Here is a 19,252-nt window from a genome sequence, read left to right on the forward strand (position 1 = left end):
GTGCCAGATGCCTGTGAATGTCAGTCACAGGTTCAGTCATCCAATATGACTATGGATGTCATCTTAAGTTTTTGGATGGTGGAAAGTATTTCCAGGCTTGTCTGGAAGACTTCTGGTAGGCTGCTAAGAAACTTTGAGAACTGCTGCTTTTTTTCCCCACATGTGACTAGTTGTCCTGGCATTACTGTCCCTCAGGGCAGAAATGATAGTTTAGAAGATCAACCCAATTGTCAACAGTTTGATCAGATCACTGCAGCTCTTATGTCTTTACTTACAGGTAACCGTGAGGATAGGATGGAGGTTTATATTTGAAACTGGATATCGGAGAACTCTTAAATAATGGTACTAATGCAAATTATAGGTTTTTTCCTCTGTGGGAATGTTACGCTTAATAATCTATACATGCTTATGCATGATTGTGGTTAAACAAACGAAGAAACTTGGCTGCAGAAGTATTTACAAGGTTGAGGCCTGTATTTTCAATAAAAGTGTGGCAGCATAGCAGTCTAAATATTTCATGACTTAAACTGTCTGTAAATACTCACTTTCCATGCTCATGCTACAGAGTACAATATGCAGGTGTTGAATTTACTTAGTTTCCACTTTGGCCTGTGAGGTAGGTATACTGAAGGAGGAGATGAACATGCAGGCAGAAGGTTGCTGTGCACTGGTATGTTGCTGCTGATACATTTGCTTGTTGTGGCAAATTAGTCTGTGGTGATCTGGAGTCTCAGCTTGGGAGTTAGCTCCTTTTAGGAGAACATAGTCATTTTGGGTTACTTCTGGTCACATAGTCATGTGATGTTCGCCCTGGAGCTGCAGGTCATTTGATTTCCGAGGTGCTATGTATTTTTGGGAGGTTGGCAGTAAAGTTAATCACTGAGGGAGAAAATTCAAAAGTTCGTATCTTCATGATTCATAGCTGCCCCACCTTTATACCATTTATTTCAGTTGTACGTTAGTACAAACTTATACAGGGCGATTTATTCTAAGTAACGAATTCTTTAGTAGGTCTCCTTCTGGGAGGAATTACAGGCAGAGAGAATCAAGCATAGAGTGTTAGAAAATAATAGAACAAACCTAGAATTTTACTTTAAGGTCGCTTTTGTTGGTTCACATATGGGTGTTGGGAAACTATTAAAAACAAGGTAACAATTCAGTTAAGGACTCAACACCAAGTAGGAAGAGAAGAAAAAGATGGTTAAACCTGTGCATTTCCATTCTTTCTGGGAATGTGACAGGAAGGGGAAATCAATTGAAACTCTGAATTTGGCAAGCCATCTGGCTCTGATTCTCATGACTAAGATCAGAAACGTTGATACAGGGGAGGGAGAAACTATCAGAGCTTTACTGTTTTACTATAGTATTGTTTAGTATGTCTTATTTGGACACTTTTTTTTTTTTTCTGAACAGTGTTTTGTGAGGGAGGGAGCTTTCTGTGCCTGTTGGAAAACCCTGTTCTTGCAGTGCATTTTTCTTAATCTAGACATTAATGCTTTGGGTTCAGTACCAGAGATTTCATCTAAATAAATGAAATTATAGACCATACAAGCACGAGAAAAGCAAGATAGACTTAGAATAGACTTTGAGAATAATTTACTCTTCTGCTTGCATTTATCTGGGTGAGCTCCTCTATTTTTTTCAAGAAACACTTATTTTTTTCTTGCTTTACTGAAGCAAAGCAGAAGAAGTGCTGAGGATCATGGCATTCTTGTATGCTTTTTGTAATGCTGCTCTTACTTGAGAAAGACAGTGGAGCTGGCAAACATTTCTGTGGGATTTTCCTGTGGGAAATCTGTGGGATCTGTGGCAGAGGTATTGTCAAGATTTCAAATGTCCTGTGGTCTTTCATGACATTAGTGTTACTGAATTGGTTTTGCAGCAGCAGCCTGTGACTTGTCAAGGGAAAGGTTATGGCCCTGTCAATGGATCAGGTTAAAAGAAAGCATTCTGGAATGGGAGAGAAACATGTCTTTAATTGATACTTTTTTCTTGTCCTCTTTCTTCTCCCTCTGCAGAGACCAACTGATCAAGAACCAACAAATTGTTCTTTAAACTTTTAAAAAAGGTACTTGCTTTCTCTCCATTTGTCCCAGATGAAGTGTGTGCCTGCTGATTTCCACTGAACTCAAATATGTATTTCCTCATTTTAGATCCATAGATCACCCATCATTCCATTTGTGTTAAATCTTGACAAAGTTTTACATTTCAGCCTCAGAGTATGAAATACCTACAGAGGAAAAACCTTCAATCAAAATCAGAATGTTACTTATTTTCCCCAAACCTGTGTTAATTTGTTTTTAATCTTTGAAAAATCTGAAGGTAAGTATGCACTGGACAATTCAAATCTTTTGAAATCACAGTTATGAAATTTTTTTAAATTCCTCCATTGTGGTATTCAGTTCTGTTTTCCTGTTTGGAGAACAAGAAACTGACATGTTAATAGCAGATCAGCATGGCATTGTCCCACTTTTTACTTCAGTAGTGTCAAAGTAGTGTTGTACCTTTTTTTTTCCTTGCTAGAAAGCACAAGATGTCAGAAGTTAAGTAACGCTTTAAGCTGAGTTATTATTAAATAACCTTTGAATTCAGTTTTGAAGCTATAATTTGCAGTGTGATAAAGGAAGAATCTTAGTTCTACGTAAACCTCCTGTCAGGTGAAAAACTTGCTTTTGACTTTAGATAGTGAATTACTACCTATGTTGATAACAGCACTTTAAGAGAAACTGTACTTCAATATAATTGTCTAAATTCCAAGTAATTTTAATTATTTAATTTTTATTATAAGCAGTATGCTGTCATTCTTCCCTATCTAAAGAGGGAGAAATACTGTGGAAACCATTCAAGAATAGCCTTCTGTTAATTTTGTTGTAACAGTTGCTTATCTGATCTCCAAAATGCCTGATGTAGTAAAATAAAAATAACAGCTCTTCTTTTCTCTTTAATCACCATCTATTGGCTTAGAGCAACACAACAAGTAAGTACAGAGAAAAACACTTTAGTGCAAAAAAATATTAGCGTAAACATTTCATTACTGTGTTGGAAGTGAAAAGACATTGTAACTTTGCAAAAATCGAATGCATGTTGTGAGAGCAAAACCATGTAAATAGAGGACAAGAATAACGGTGCTTAGCCACATGGGAGATGTGAAGAGTCTTGTAGTTAGAACCACAGTTCGTGCAAAGAAGAATAATTCTTGTGCTTCACAATTGTGAGCAACTGATTGGAATGGATCAGGATTTTTGTATCAGTTGTAAAATTAATGTAGAAGAAAACAACAGAGGTATAGTTCAGGGATTCATTTATTTACCCAGGACAGTAACTCTTAAAACTACTGAGAATATTGAGCTAATATATGTTGTAATTATTGTCTAAACTAGAGGGAGAAGATGCTTAGAATCTGGAAAATGCTCATTTTTTAAGAAATACTTTTGCTCTGTATAGAAGTAGTGACTACTCCTTAGCAGTGAAAAAGGTGTATTAAAGTAAAACTCTTTTAAAAGCTGAATTGTAAATGGAAGCTTACTGGTTTTAGTACTGTATTTTATACTAAACAAATGTAAAGGCAAAAACCAAACCAACTCCTTAAGGTGAATAAGACTTACAAGACAGACAGAAGCGTTCTTTAAGGGGAAGTATTGTAAAGCAAAATGGAAGTCCAGTTGTATGTGCTCTTTAAGTAGTGACTTTCATTAGGGCACTGCATAGTGTTTTAAGTGTCAGGGTGCATCTTTATGTGCATTTTTTGGTGGGATGAATGTTTTTGAAATCTAACAGTCTCCAAATGAGGAATGAACACAGATATCCACATACACTCCTCCTTATTTGAACTCTGATCTATGAATGTGTTCCCTCTTGTGTTACTGTTACAACAGACTGAATTGTGTAACCTGTCTAGGTTGGGTGCAGCAGTTTTTCTGGGCAGTTTATCCACCTTACTAGCTAGAGGTTTTGAGTGTGGTTCCTCCTCCCATGTACCCAACCTCTGCTTGCTTTGTATCTCAAAGTCTCATATTGTTTTGGGCCAGCTGTGTTCTTCTGACCTCTGTTGTTTGATCCATCCTAGTTTTAGCTAGGAATTCTGGCAATTACTTTTTTGGGGGGAGTGCATATAAAGCAGGGCATCAGGGGCTGTTTTTAATATGTGGACCACACAATTTAGAAAGCAAAATAACTAAGTAACCAGAAATAGTTTATTTTTTCTCCCCCTTTCTGTTTTCATTGGGCTAACTGTTACGTGTTGCAGATTGGCTGAATTTATCTGTAGGCAACTAGATGGAGAGTCTGGTTGATAGATGAGAACTTTTCTTGTATATTGAAATACTGCATATTTACAGCAGTGCAGCTTGCTTGTTTAAAAACCTTTGGTATTTGCTGCAGATGGCTGCATAGTCTAAGGAGTGGCTTCCTGGCTGCATTGTACATGAAGTGCCAAACACGATGAGAGCAGTTTTGTTCTGGAATGCCAAAATACATTGAATCCGTTCAGGAAGCAACATATGTCAAATGAATAAAAATATCACACTCGTGAAACAGAATGTGGTAGTTTAAGTTTTTCAAATCTGGTTTCTTTCCTGAATTAAGGGGTTAAAAAGGACTCTTGTATTGAGGATAGCATTAAATACCAACTGCTGGTTTACACTTCCAGTATTTTCACTACCATTTGTTTCCTCATACCTTATTTTTTCTCTTGATTAATATATGCCATAGATGGAAACTGAAACAAGAAGGCTATCAATAGGTGTGATGTACAGGAAAGAGATTATTATGTTTTCCTCCATGGATATCTACGCCTGTGCACTGTATACAGGTTGTTGGTGGGGTTTTTTGTTTGTTTTTGGTGTGGGGGTTGTGGGTGTTGGGTGCTGGATTTTCTTTCTTTTTTTTTTTTCTTTTTAAGGCTGGTATCTTATGTGTTTCTTTACATCCCCATGAGAGCTGTATGTAATTGCTAGATACTGCAGCTAGAAAGCCAGGGTTGATGAATATAAAAATGAGCAGCGAAAGATGTTGCTCTGACCAAACTCTAATTCCAGCAAGTTTTTGAGACAGTAGTGGGAACATTACAACTAATAGCTCCAAATATTGCAGGATGTTATTATGATAAAGAAGCAAGCCCAGGGCAGAGTGAGTTTTGTTGCATATTACTTCCTTGTTTGCAGAGGAGGTGGTATTCACTTTGATTTGTCCCAGTTGGAAGGCAAAGATACTAAAAATTGCATTGACAGAAAAATACACGTCTCTCTAGAAGCTGTAATTCCATCTGATCAGTTTCTAACTAATATTTTGCATAGATTTTTCTTATCTGAAATAATTTGAAAGCCTTGATTTTATAGCTCTCTTAAACCCAGAGGAATGAAGTATGTATCTTTATGGCAGTTCTGCTTGTCCTTCCTGAGTGTTGTGTTTCTCTTGTTTGTTTTTTCTCTTCCATCACTATAATTAGGCATACAGTTAAAAATTAACTTCAGTGAATTATCTTACATAAGGTCTTTATTGTTGTTCTGTGTTGTGTAAGAAGTGATAGGTCCCTGAAAGAGCACAGAGGGAGAGCAAATGTTTTTGTAGCTGTAGAAGGCATGGGTTTATTTAAATTAAACATTTAATAATAAAGTAGTTTCATCTGAAGCCTGTCTGTTGCAGAGGCCATAATTACTATCATTTCTATGCTCTTTCTAGTGACATTAAGGGCTCGGTTGTGAAGCGGAGTTGGAAGCTTGGTATGTTCCTGTCTCCTGGATTGACAGAAGAGATGCTGCTGTTTCTTTTTCTGTTTTAAATTCTACCCTTCCAGCTCCCTGAAAATTTTAGCTGTCCTATGGTAATGATAACACCAACTGAGGATGTGCTCATCTGCTGAGAGATGAGGCACACAGTCCAAAACAACAGAGCGCTTGTTTGGGAGTAGATCCACATCAACTGGGTTCTCATGTGCTTTTGTATTTGTTTTGACAGTCCAGCTGTCTTCCCTGATAGTGATGTATGTTAGTTTGTCTGGTTTCAGCCTTCTTTGAGATACTCATGAGAGAATCTATAGAAAGCATGTTCAGGTATACAAGAGCTTTCCTCCTTCTCAGCCTTCGTTCTTCTGTGAAGTGTGGTTTTTCTCTTCATTCTAGTTACCAAATTTTGTGTTTCATGAATGAATAGTGGTCCTGCTAGCCAAAGGGAGGCCTGACCTGCTCAACCACAATTCATTCCAGTGTTTCTACTAGTCTCCCAGGTATCGGTGGCTACAGCACTGTTCTGTAGCTATTGAATTGTAGAAGTACCAGAAATAGTAGTGCAAAGAAATGTTCTTTTAGGTCTATGTTTTCCTTCTGTCCTTTTGTGTTTCTGAAATGTACTTTTGGTACACCATAGCAAGTGTCTATGGGTGTCCCCCTCCTCTCCCCACCTTAGACATATCTGTTATTTCTCTAGAGTCTGGCCTGGTTTGCTGACATTTTCAGTGTGAAATACCAAGTTAAAACTTATTCCCCATTCAGTCCTCATCAAAACTAGTAACAGGAATTCATTTTCAAATGAACTTGGAAATCAGTTCACACATCTGTGTTCAGGTTGGACTTGCTACTACCATAGTGTTAACACAGTTCTACAAACCCTTAATACAAGGTTGAGTTTTGCTGTTCAGAACCTGTAAATGGTGGCAAATTGCGGTATGTTTGCAACAGTTATAGGACATTGTCTTTTCTCACTGTTTGACCAACTTAAACTCTCATCAAAGCCCTTGCCATTTCTGGTTTTAATAGACAAGTAAGGCTATGCAGTCTACTAACTTTTTTCCCCTCTTTGGAGTTCATTCCAAATTTTCTGCTGACATCTTTATATGCTGTTGATAGCATTGTAGAGACAAGTTCATGGATTTACACAGTATCTTTCTTGTTACCTCTCCATTAAACAGTTGTCTTGCTTTCTTTTTTTTCAAGTACTTTGCAACTTAATTCTGCTCTCTGTGATTTAATTAACCATGACATACAATTGATGTGACTTTCAAAAGTAGATTGGCTGTTATGATTTGTTTCATTCTTTCTTGTGTTTTCTTCTTGAACATGTCCCTTCTCCCTAGGCTCCCCAAGACATTGATAATGTTGATTTGGGAGCAGACCAGAGACAGCATCTTGGAAGAATTTTTTTTAATTAAAAAAAAAAAAAGCTGTCTGCATTTCCTCCTGTCAGTATTTACTGTTAAGTGTGTTTTTCAGGTGTGTGGTGTGTTGATTAGTTTATTAATAGAAGATGCAGTAGAAGAGGAATTTGGGTGAGAAGCTTGTGTGCAGAGAGACTTGCTTTATATCCAAACACCTAATGGTTAACAGAAATTATCTCATTACATGGACTTCATATGGGAGAAATCATCTTTCCTGTTAAGATTGGAAGTAGAATGCATTCAGCTCTAATAGGTATCATCTGCTATAAAGTGGCAGCTTCTGATGCTATAGGAAGCTTCACGTGCATCTTGTGTATCTTCAGGTACTTTTTAAGAGCACTGGGACAGATGAAAGATGCATCTGGATCAGTGGCACTGTTGTGTTTCAAGTCTCAATTTCTCTTTTTACAGATCTTTTCAGTATTCAGGGTTTGTATTACAGGTTGATATTCACTGAATATTTTTCTACAATTTTAAAAAAATCTTAATATTACAATTAGCCTCAGCTGAACAATTGAAACTCTTTGATCATGAGCACTTCTTGACCAGGCACCTTCTTGTATTGATTGCTTTGGAATTTAAGAGGGGTTTTTCTTTGATTAAATGAAAGTAAGCGCAAGTAAATTTTTAACTTATCATGTTGGGGATGATGGTCTGTTTTGTATACTTTAGTCTCATTCTCTCAAGTCTTTCATAAATGTAAAGCATTGCTTTGTAGGCAAGTAATTGTTTTTTTGTGTTTTTTTTTTTTTTTTTTTTTGCAAAAACATGCGCAGCACTTGCAGAGCAAGGGCGTCTTGCAGTTAAGAAGACCACATCCTGTAAATATTTCTTTCAGTTCTGAACTCAGAGTGTACAACATGAACTGCTGACATAGTCACTGTCTGGACCATAACTATTTACTGACCTGACTGAATGTCTTTGCTTCTTCTTGGTTTACCTGGAGATATTTAGCATGGTTGATTTCTCTTTTTTACATTATTCTCCCCTGCTCCCTCCCCAAACTTCTTGTCTTCACTGGTTGATTCTTTTAGGAAAAAAAACCTACTAAAGCTATGAATCCAAGGCAGACTAAATTATAAAATGTGATCCACATGAATGGATTTTGCTACCAGCATGTGCTGTTATGCAAGCATATTTTAATGCTTACATGTTTTTGATACATCCTTTTCATACTAAGAGTATGTAAATACCAGTAATAATGAAGCTATCACCTTTACTTTAAAGGAGTCTTAATTTATAAAGCCTGTGACTGAATGTATAATTGTGGGAATACAACGGAAGATTGGCAAGGAGGATTGTAAACATGCTCAAGTGACTTGCAACTGGAGTGTCAAAAACCACATATATCACACCAATTGTTGTTTAGCTTTGTCTGCTTCATGGGTAGAATGCCTGCGCTTAAATAACACAGGCCTATGAGAGACTCAGAGGCACCTATCTGAACATCCTTGAGATTCCTTGCCCTGCTGTGGGACGGATCAAAGTACAGTGGAAAACTATGTTTGTGAAAATCCCTGATATATAAAGGTGATAGCAGCAGGTTCAGGATCTTTTCTTTCTTCTTCTTTTTCCGACTAGCAAGGACCGAGCTCTGTGGTGCCTGTGTCCCTGATTGCATGCCTTTGCCCTGATGCTGCTGCGGAGATCCCCCGGGTCGTGAGGTAATGAGAATAAATTTACTTGTTGTATTTCATCTGTGGTTGTTCCTGTGTCCTGCCTGTTCTGGCTCACACATCAGTCTTATGTCCTCATGTCAGAGGAGATGCAGCAGTGCACTTCCTCTTTCCTTCGTGAGTGGGTCCTTTGCTTCATATGTGAAGACTTGGTATGGAAGGTCAGTGAGTTGATGAGCGAGCTGATCTGATTAGAGGAGATTTCCCCCTGATATCTTGCAGAGTTAGGCTTTTTGGGTCAGTTACTGATTGGACTCATGGTGTGGTTATGCAAACCTTAGATTTAACACAAGACAGGTGTGAGGGGAAAGCAGGGCTTACTCTTTCTTTAGTATTCTTTAGTTTGAATTAAGCACAAATGGAATTCACTTGCCTTTTGAGTTTCTGTTCCTGGTTTGGAGTAGTCTTTCACTTGATCACAGTGAATGTAAATGTTGCTCTTCATCATCACTGATTTGATCCTCAATAATCCTTCCATAAAAGTCAGAAGTGCCATTAAAAACGGGTATTTACCCAGTTGTATCTCTTCTGGGGCAGATTTAAAGTGTACCACCTGCTCTCTTTCCTGCTTTTTTGCCATATGCAGGTTGACTTCTAGACTTTGGACAGTAGGCTGGGAATTTCATGTCTCTGTAAGATGGTTCATAATTACTTCAAGGATGGGAAATACCTAACCATGGTAAGAACTGAGACTGGAAGAGGAGAAGCAGCGATGAAGTCCTTTTTTCCTGAAAGCTATCTTGCAGAGCACTTGCTTTTGAGACTTTTGTACCCAGTCTTTTTAGCTCCTTAGGGATTTCTGGTGGCTTTATATTTTTCATTGTCTGAAGGAATGTCTTGATTGAAATGTGTAGGTCAACAGTATTTGAATGTGAGATGCTCTGCTTTCAAATCAGACCTCAAGGCTAGTGTCAATGGAGAACTGACAGGTGATGGGCAGTATGATTAGTAAATAAGTTCATATATTATGTATTATCACTGGTAGAATGATGGACCCAGAAATGTTTGTCACTGATAGTGTGGGATGCCATTACTGTATTTTACTTTTTCATCTCAGACAATGTAGAACCACTTTCATTCATGGAGGGATTAGAAGTGGAACATACTTCAGGAGGCAGAGGGTGGAAGAATAGAAGGTATTTAGCTTCATCATTCTAAAATCTGGGATATTTGCCACCTGTATGTGAAGGTGCTATGTGACTGTAGTGTGGGGCCATATATGATAGTCTTACTTGGCTGTCCTGCACTCATGAGGTGCAGGTGACAAAGCTTCTGATATTTCTCTCCCAGAAGGGGCAAGCCCATGCAGTAGGGAGGAGTTGGCATTGGTGGGCATGAGGTAAACAGAAACAGATTTTTTCTGTGCTGGTACCAGTTTTTTAAGACTCTTTGATACTGTGCTTATCTCTGCTTCTCTGAAGAGACTAGAGTGGAGTGATGTTTTTAGTCAAACATCAGTTAGTGAATCAGTTAGTGAATTTTTGTTCCCTTTCTAGTAGAAGGGGGCAAAAGTGTCCCAGTTCCTATTGTCTTAGATAAAATTTGTTTCTTGATATATGAGTTAAACTGTTGTTCCCTGCAGTGCATTTCTTAGAGCCGCTACATGGCGTGCACTTTTTCCTTCTTCAGTCACACCTGTGTTACTAACAACTGCTTCTCCAAGAGAGCTAGGTGGACATTGCCTGCCTACTAGAATAGTAACCTGTCAAATGGATAGTTTTGAAAACATGCTTAAGCAGATAAGCCATTTCTCATGCCAGTAGTTGTCTCTTTGTATGTCCTGCTCTTTAATCTGCAAAATAACTGTGTATCTTCTTGTTGATTATTAACATATTTCATGTAACACATCAGAGGAAGTAGTGATTGATGGAAGAGAACTTCTTTTCTTAGGGTGCAAGGATGGAAACAAAGCTCAGCAGAAAACATTAAGTCCCAAATTATTTTGAATGTTATATTTGAGAAGATAACTTATCTGTTAGTTTTTCTTTCAAATTATGCAGTACAAGGATTAACCTCCTAAGGATTTGGAGATAGTGAATGCTATCCCTAAGGTAGTTCTCAAATGGTGATCTGCATAGTTGAGAGGAACTACTTGATGATACTAAATTCTCTGGGACTGAAATTTTGTCTTATGAAACCAGAATTCAGTTTCATAAGATAAAATGTGGTGCAGTCTTTCTTGTTTCCTTCTTCACCCTCCAGAATCAAAATATACTAGGATTTTTCTTTAAAAATGCATCCACAGTCTAGTTAGGAATTAAAAAATGAAGTGTCTGTTGACCTTGTAAATGAGCCCGAAACAATTGTACATTTTTTTTCATGTTTCCTTCATGGACTACTTCATTTGTGAGAGTTTATGTGTAATAAGAATCTAGAGCATGGTAAATTAGAATCAACTCTGAACCTGAGGCTGTGTGTTTCTTTTGTTGGCATAACTTCATGTTTGTATTCATCCCTCCCCCTCCAAGTGAGTATGTGATTGAAATATTGTGAACTGCACTCATGTTTTCTGTTTTTAAAGTTATCTTTGTTCTGGATTTTTCCCACTTAAAATGTGAAGTAGATTTTTTTTTTAATGCTGTAGTCTTGTCTCTTGGGGAAGAGTCAGAGAGACTTTTAAGGGACTGGAGTCTAGTTTCAGTCCATCTGTCATGTCTTAAAACACTGGACAGAAAAGGTTCATGAAGGATAACTGGATATTTTTACATTTATTTATTCTACTGTGTGATTTGAATACAAGTTGGACACTGCTTTTTAGGTATATGTGTATATATTTATATCTGTGTATCTTGAAATAAGAGGGGAAAATGGGTATTTTAAGATCCAAAATAGAATTGGCTGTCCCTCTGCTAAGATCATACATTTTTTGGTATCAGTCCTGATACTTAGGTATGAACTGTGAGTCTTGCATATTGAAATTATAGCCAGTAGTGAAGCTGAACCTAGTACACTGCTGAAGAGGGTTCCCTTCCTCCCCTCCCCTCAAGTCATTAATCTGGAGAAGAATTTAGGATCTGGTGCCAAATTTACGTGTTTAGGTTGTGTAAAAACCTGTCCAGCTACTCAAGGGCAAGTACTTAACTCACAAAGTACCTGCAAGTTGATGCCCTCTCCTGTCAGCTAGCTTACAACAATCTGAGTTTCTATATAACCAAATTATCTATTAACACTTTGAAGGATAATAGTCAAGTATGTTTAAGCACTTCTTACTGATTTTTTTAAAAGTGGAATAAATATGTGTCAAACAACTTCTTGTAATACAGGCGAAGTAATTTGTGTGTTATCTGTAATTATATGCATCCTCTGTCCCACTTAATGGAAAAAAATCAGATGCACAAAGTATTTAGTTGCTTTCAGACAGTAATTGTGGAGAACATTTGTTCTGTTCACACCCAGTTGTGTTAATGTAGCTGCTAAATTATCAATTTTGTATGTGTATTCCTAGTAATTATGTTCATGAATTCATAAGTTCACATTTTTCCCTTTAGACTATGGATTCAGCTAAACTATGCTTAAAAGAAATCTAAATATCCTTTTTTACATTGTCATGGTAGATGAAGAAAATGGAAAGGGAAGGATCATGTAGTAATAAGTGATTTTTCTTTCTGTTCCTTGTGAAAGCAAAATGCTAGGTTTTATACATAGATCTACTGATGTAGTAGAACTAACAAGTATCTCAAATAGTCTTTCTGACCCTGTTAAAACTCAATGGAATATTTCTAATGAATTTTGCTGTTTTAAGTGATTGTTTCCATTGCTCACTGCTATCAGTAGTTGTACCTATATTGCACCTAAGATATGATGATGCTTCTTGGCTTAATGTGGAATGTGTAGTGAAATACATTATGATGTTCCATCTGGCATCTTCCTCCAGTAAGTCTAGTTAAAGTGATAGATGGCCTTGGATTATAATGTAATAGTACTAGTGATTTAAGCATGGATTCTAGGATACGTTGTCTGAAGTGCTTGATAGCAGTACTAACCTCACCTTTTTTGCAATAGCTAAACAAAATTTCATGTAGCTAGACAGACCCTGATCTTTCATGTTATAGAGCTATTGAAAAAAAGGAACAACAGTAACAGAGGACTAGAAACAGTACAATGAAAAAATTTTCTTCTGTTTTGTAATTCACAACTCTATTTGAAATGCAGCATGATTTTCACAAGTGTGGCAGAGGAGTAAAATCAAAGTTGATTGTTCTCATAATTGTCTTTGCACGCACAAAAGTACTTGTTCTCTGTCAGATGTTGTCTGCATGGGATGATTTTGTGCATTCAACAGCACAAATCTATCTAGTTCTGAAAAGTCCTGATTGTTCTTAACTCTTCTGAAATGAGTTTATAACTCAAATGTAGTATGGGTGCTTTTTCATATAGTGACCTGCCCGTCAGGGGTTTGAGTTGGAATGGGTTCTTGGTGTTAATTGGGCAGCATGTGTTTTAATTAAAAATTAGGTGTGTGTGATAATGAAGAAGCTAGAAGTATATTGTAGCCTTAGTTCTACTTAATTTCTAAGTTATCATGTGTTGGGGGAAACTTGTACGGGGGGAAGAAATGCCAGAGCAAAAGATCTGTCTTCTAAAGATGTGTACAATGCTTATTTTCCTACTCCTCCCCAACCCTTAACTTCTGGGTTCTAGCTTAACACTGAGCACTTGTAGCATGTATGTCAGGGTAGTCAATTTTCTCATTAAAGAAAAAAGAGTTCTTGAATTTTTGACTTAGTAACAAGAAGGTGGCTAACGGTCATGGGAAATATGTTTCAGTCACTGCTGGAGTTAAACTGATGTCTCTTTTGAACTTCTGCAACAACATCTTATTCGTCAGTAGGGGGAGAGAACAGAGGATGGAGGAGTGTTCCAGTCCTCTTATACCGTCCTTAGATAATCATCTTTTATGTAATGATCTGTACAATTGTCCATTGTTTATATAGCCCTACAGTTACTGTATTCTTTTTCTTGCTACCAGGGATATAGTGGAAGGGTTAATGATTGAAGCACTAATGAAGGGTATCACAGAATTCAAGACTTGATAGAGGTAGTCACAAACTTGAAGATGCAATGTGAAGGAGTCAGCATGTTCAACAGTCCACTGTCTATAAGGATGTCACTTAGATCTTGAATTGAACTGAAAGATTAATCTTCTGTGGAATATTGTGAGACAAGGGAGAAGGAAATTATTACTCTCTTAGTTAAGAGCCAAGAAAGCTGTTTCAGCCTTTACATCATAGACCAGCAGTTCCTAAATGGCATGTGTATGAAGGGAGTTGCTGGCCAGATATAAACTTGATTTAACCCGATGTTCACAGAATCACAGAATCGTCTAGGTTGGAAAAGACCTTGAAGATCATCTAGCCCAACCATTAAGCTAACATTGACAGTTCCCAACTACACCATATCCCTCAGTGCTGTGTCGACTCTACTCTTAAACACCTCCAGGGATGGGGACTCCACCACCTCCCTGGGCAGCCCATTCCAACGCCTAACAACCCGTTCTGTAAAGAAATACTTCCTAATATCTAGTCTAAACCTTCCCTGGTGCAATTTGAGGCCATTACCTCTTGTCCTATCGCTTATTACTTGGTTGAAGAGACTCATCCCCAGTTCTCTGCAACCTCCTTTCAGGTAGTTGTAGAGGGCGATGAGGTCTCCCCTCAGCCTCCTCTTCTCCAGACTAAACAACCCTAGTTCCCTCAGCTGCTCCTCGTATGACATGTTAGTACTTTCAGTTGTGCAAAAATTTTGGCTGTAGGTGGGAAAGCAGTAGGAAAATTTCATAAGGAAAGTTCCAGAGCCACCACTATAAGGGACCCAAATTTTTTATTCCCAGGCAAGCCAGGAAAGTAGCAGTACAGTCATCAACCCTGGCGTCCTTCAGAGTTTCTAGCTGTGCTGTCCAAGGCACCATGGGGAGCTGATACCAGCAGTATTTTCAAAAAGGTAGCTGAGGTCTGTTAAACGATTACATTAGTATGGAGGTTTTAGAGTTTGTTAAATCCTCATGGAGTGTTCAGGAAATGGCAGAAACAAATATTTTAATGATGATTCTGTTGCTGCTCTTTGTCTTAGAAGCTTTAGGAAACTCAGTTTTGCGACTGTATATTGAATGCTTTATCAAAAGAGTATGCTTATCAGGATCTGATCTCCTGAAGAATCTCTTTCTTGCAAGAAATATTCCGGTTATTAAATTAGAAACCTAGATCTGTTAGACTTTTTTTTTTTTGTGGGATGCATTTGCTGTTTTAAAAGCAGATGAGAAGATTGTTCTGTAGTTTATTGTCCTCTCTTCCGTATTTTGGCACCTTATTTGAGCTGACTCCAATGAATGTCGTCAAGATGAGGCTGTGGATATGCTCCATATACATCTTAGACCTACTGCATTATTCCGACCTACTAGCCAGGACCACATAAGAAAGCTTTGTACCGTAAATATACAGAGTATATGGCAGTACTCCACAAAAGCTCACCAGGCTGAGTGAGCTTCTCAGAAATAGATCCAACTACTTGTAAGCAACTGTCTCCACTCTTGCCAATGGCTGTGGCTGCAGACTTTCAATAAAACCTCATGTTAAGCTAAATGAAAGGCAGCTGGCAGGTCCAATTAAAATAATTGCAGCTTTTTAAAAGCCTCATCTGTTGCAAGGAGTTGTATTTCCCCATGAGGGCTGTGAGAGTATTTGTGACAGTGTGGGTGGTACAGATTCTCTTTCAGAAAATGTGCTTGAGACTCACCAGAACAGCAGTGCTTTAAGAGGAAGTCATCCAGTTGAGGTCCTGCACATAACTTCTTGTTGGTTTTGGTTACATTTTGTTAACCTGATGATTGCGTTAAAGCTCCATTCATACAAGTAACAGCAAGGGAGCTGTTTTGAATTCAATCTTGCTAACAATGCATATGTTTCGGTTTTGGCTGCCATAGAAGGAGGAGATGATAATAAGTTCTATCTTTTTTGTGTTTTGGCACACTGCTTTCTCTGTTTACAATACTTTGAGATTTGGCAAAAATGGGTAATTGTGGAATGGTGCTTGTGGTGGCAAGTTACATATTACCACTTCTGTGTTGTTCTTTAATTCTGGTGTACAACAAAGTTAATGTGTGAATTTGAAACTGTCTTTTTTTGCAAGGCCCCTTATACCCCTCATCGTGAAAACACTTCTTCTTTTTCACAGATCCATGTCGATGGTTTAATATTCTGTGGTCCAAGGTCAGAAACTGATTCAGACTCCTGTGGTGTGAATTGGCAGCGGTGGAGTGATTCGGGTAGGTGGCTGTATTGAAGGAGATAAGGGGAAGGAAATGTTTTGGGTGCACTTACTGTTTCAGTTACTCCACAATGTACTAGTAGTATCTCCTCTCACCCTCACATGTAAGAATGATAAACTTCTGTTTTAACTGCTGATTTTGTATTACAGTAGCTTGTAGGGAAGATGCGTAATAACTGTGAATTGTGGGTGCAGTGGCACAGTCTGTTGCATTTGGGCCACAGATCATGGTCTATGTGTCTGAGGTTTTAACATGATGATATGTCTCTGTGTGAGCACTTGTGTATAGGCAACCCGGCTTGCATTGCTTCTGCTATGATTTTCTGCATTATTTATTTACTTTGAATGCTATGTCATGTATGCAAGGTGGTAACCCATTTTATGGTAATGTATTCAAGTAGTTCTGTGCAAAAAATAAAAGCCGTTTCAGACAAATACTTCTACCCTGGGTAAGATAACAAATGCTATTATCCTATCTAGAGAAAGGTTAATATGACTGGGGCTCTTTTTATTTGTTTTGGGGGGTTGGCATTGGTTTTCAGTTGCAAGCATGTACTGTTTTGGTTCTGTACACTTGTTACATTGTTAATGGTATGTTTTGGGGGGCAATAAGACTGAAGGGGTTTTTCTGTTTTAAACTTATCTTTAATACCATAATTCAATAGCAGATGCACATAGCTCTTCATAAAGAATTGTAGGGACAATACAGCCAGAAGCATGTGGTGATTTTTTAGTAAGTGTATTCCTAGCTGAAGGGCCACAGAAATCTTCAGTAGATCACAGTATGTTTTAATCTTAATATACTGGAGTAGCATCTCCAGTAGGATAAGTTTGATCTTAATATACTGTCTTAAGTCCTAATTAGGACCATTGAGCAAATGCATTTTTCCCTCTGCTCTCTTCATCTCTTGCTCTGAATCAAGAGTGTAGGTAGAATATACTCACAAATATTTGTAACTATCCACAGAAAGTGTTTGAATTTTGGGAGGAGAAATATTTTAACAGAAAAAACTGTTATAAATGCTTAATAGTATTGTAGAAATGATGCGCTTGGAAATGCAGGTGTCCTATGAGATTTGAATTAGGAACCATTATGAAAAGGTAGTACAAATGTTAGAACTTGTGCTTGCAAATGGGTTAACGGGAAAGTGTGTTTTCATAAAAAAGGTTAATAAAGAGGAAAGGCAAGAATATTTGTTTTGAGGAGCAGATTCTGTTTTTTTGAGAGGAAAATCCTAATTTATTAAAAGTCCTTGATACTCTGTATGAGGTCTTCGGAATTATTATTTCTGTAGATCGTTGGTTATGGAGAATTGGATAAAGTGCCATTTTTCTCCTATTAAGCTTCAGAGATTTCTTTCACAGTTCTCTGACTAGTGAGTGATACCGTGAAGAAGTCATCACAAAAGAAAAGCAATTTTATGATGTGGATAGGCTGAGACTTTTAATAAGCTATTACTGTCCTATTTACTGCCAAGCTAACAATAACAAAGCAGGGAATTCAGGCAACAGTGCCCAGCTTGGATTTAGAAAGGGTCCTTTCCTTTGTAATGCTATTCATATTATTCAATAACATTCCTTAATATGTATAGGGAATAGGCTGATACACGTGTCTGGCTGTTGCTAATAATTTTATGCTGAATTAGCATTTTGTTTTATAATCCTAGTTTCATTGCGGATCTGCTTGTTTTCACATTGAAATGCTTAAGTCTTACTAAGATAAAGGAATGGTTAATCTAGAGTTTATTTTTTGTTTCTTTGCAGTAGTTTGCTCTTATTTTATGTCTAGTCCCTTTTCCACTCCTAAGATTCATTACCAGACTTGATTAATGATCCTTTACTGGGGGAAGAAAATCTCTACTAGCTAAAAAGAACAGGACTGGGAAGAGAATGCTGGCTTTGCAATAGACTTGTGGCTCTGGGCAGATCTTGAATAGTTGAATCGTAAAGCATGTTCTGGTGAAGGATTTACTGTAGGTATCACAAGAGACCTAGTAAGTGTTCATAGTGTTTTGTGATCCTCTTGGATAGAGGCTTCTTAATGCCAATTGAGTGTGCATTCTCCAGCTTCTCAAATTTTTGTAATGAATAGGTTTCTGGAAAAGGTGCCATAATTTGTCAAGCTGCTAAATCCACAATGAGTACACTGCTAAATGCTTAGGTCAGATGTGAAAGTAATGTATCAATGTGTATTTACAGGTACTGAACATTGAGAGCAGCCTTGTGGAGAAGGATTTGGGGGTATTAATGAATGGAAGATGGACTATGAGCCAGCACTGTGCTCGTAGCCCAGAAAGCCAACCGTATCCTGGGCTGCATCAAAAGAAGTGTGGCCAGCAGGTCGAGGGAGGTGATTCTTCCCCTCTACTCCACTCTTGTGAGACTCCACATGGAGTACTATGTCCAGCTCTGGGGCCTCAACATAAGAAAGACATGGGCCTGCTTGAGGTGGTCCAGAGGAGGGTCATGAATATGATCAAGGGGCTGGAGCACCTCCTTTATGAGGACAGGCTGAGAGAGTTGGGGTTGTTCAGCCTGGAGAAGAGAAGGCTCCGGGGACACCTTCCAGTACTTAAAAGGGGCCTACAGGAAAGCTGGGGAGGGAGTTTTTATCAGGGAGTGTAGTGATAGGATGAAGGGTAACTGTTTTAAACTGGAAGAGGGTAGATTTAGATTAGATCTAAGGAAGAAATTGTTTCTTGTGAGAGTGGTGAGACACTGGAACAGGTTGCCCAGAGAAGCTGTAGATGCTCCCTCCCTGGAAGTGTCCAAGGCCAGGTTGGACGGGTCTTTGAGCAACCTGGTCTAGTGGAAGGTGTCCCTGCCCATGGCAGGGGGTTGGAACTAGATGATCTTTAAGGTCCCTTCCAACCCAACCATTCTATGAATCTATGAACATACAGACCTTAAATGAGTTCTTACTTACATATAGCTGAAATATATAAAAGAAACTTAAGACCAGAAGTTAAATACTAAAATTTGTCAATTTATGTTTTACTTTTTTATTTTTGTAATCCATACTCTGCCTAATAGGTGAATTTGACAAGTCCCTGAAATCTTCACTTGTACAGAGCATTGCAGCTTCTTTTGCAGTGGAGTATATTTGGTCTTCTGACTATGCTTTATTTAAGGATGCAGTTTTGAAGCTGTGTGTAATTAGAGT

The 19,252-nt window shown here is 38.0% G+C and overlaps 1 protein-coding gene across 12 annotated transcripts in view; it reads left to right on the forward strand.

The window, feature by feature from the left end:
• ERBIN (erbb2 interacting protein) overlaps positions 1 to 19,252 on the forward strand; it is a 122,990-nt gene that overhangs the window by 6,462 nt on the left and 97,276 nt on the right. For 8 of the 12 annotated variants that reach the window (XR_012627264.1, XM_074857236.1, XM_074857247.1 and 5 more), the window contains 2 exons: positions 8,732 to 8,814; positions 15,997 to 16,087. The exons of 2 other annotated variants lie outside the window; for them this stretch is intronic. The gene's annotated coding sequence lies outside the window, so the exon portion shown is untranslated. The remainder of the gene's footprint in view (positions 1 to 8,731; positions 8,815 to 15,996; positions 16,088 to 19,252) is intronic. 2 more of the 12 variants (XM_074857237.1, XM_074857240.1) reach the window with 1 other exon arrangement.

This window comes from Strix uralensis, chromosome Z (assembly GCF_047716275.1).
Source record: "Strix uralensis isolate ZFMK-TIS-50842 chromosome Z, bStrUra1, whole genome shotgun sequence".
In the NCBI taxonomy this organism is placed as follows: domain Eukaryota; kingdom Metazoa; phylum Chordata; class Aves; order Strigiformes; family Strigidae; genus Strix; species Strix uralensis.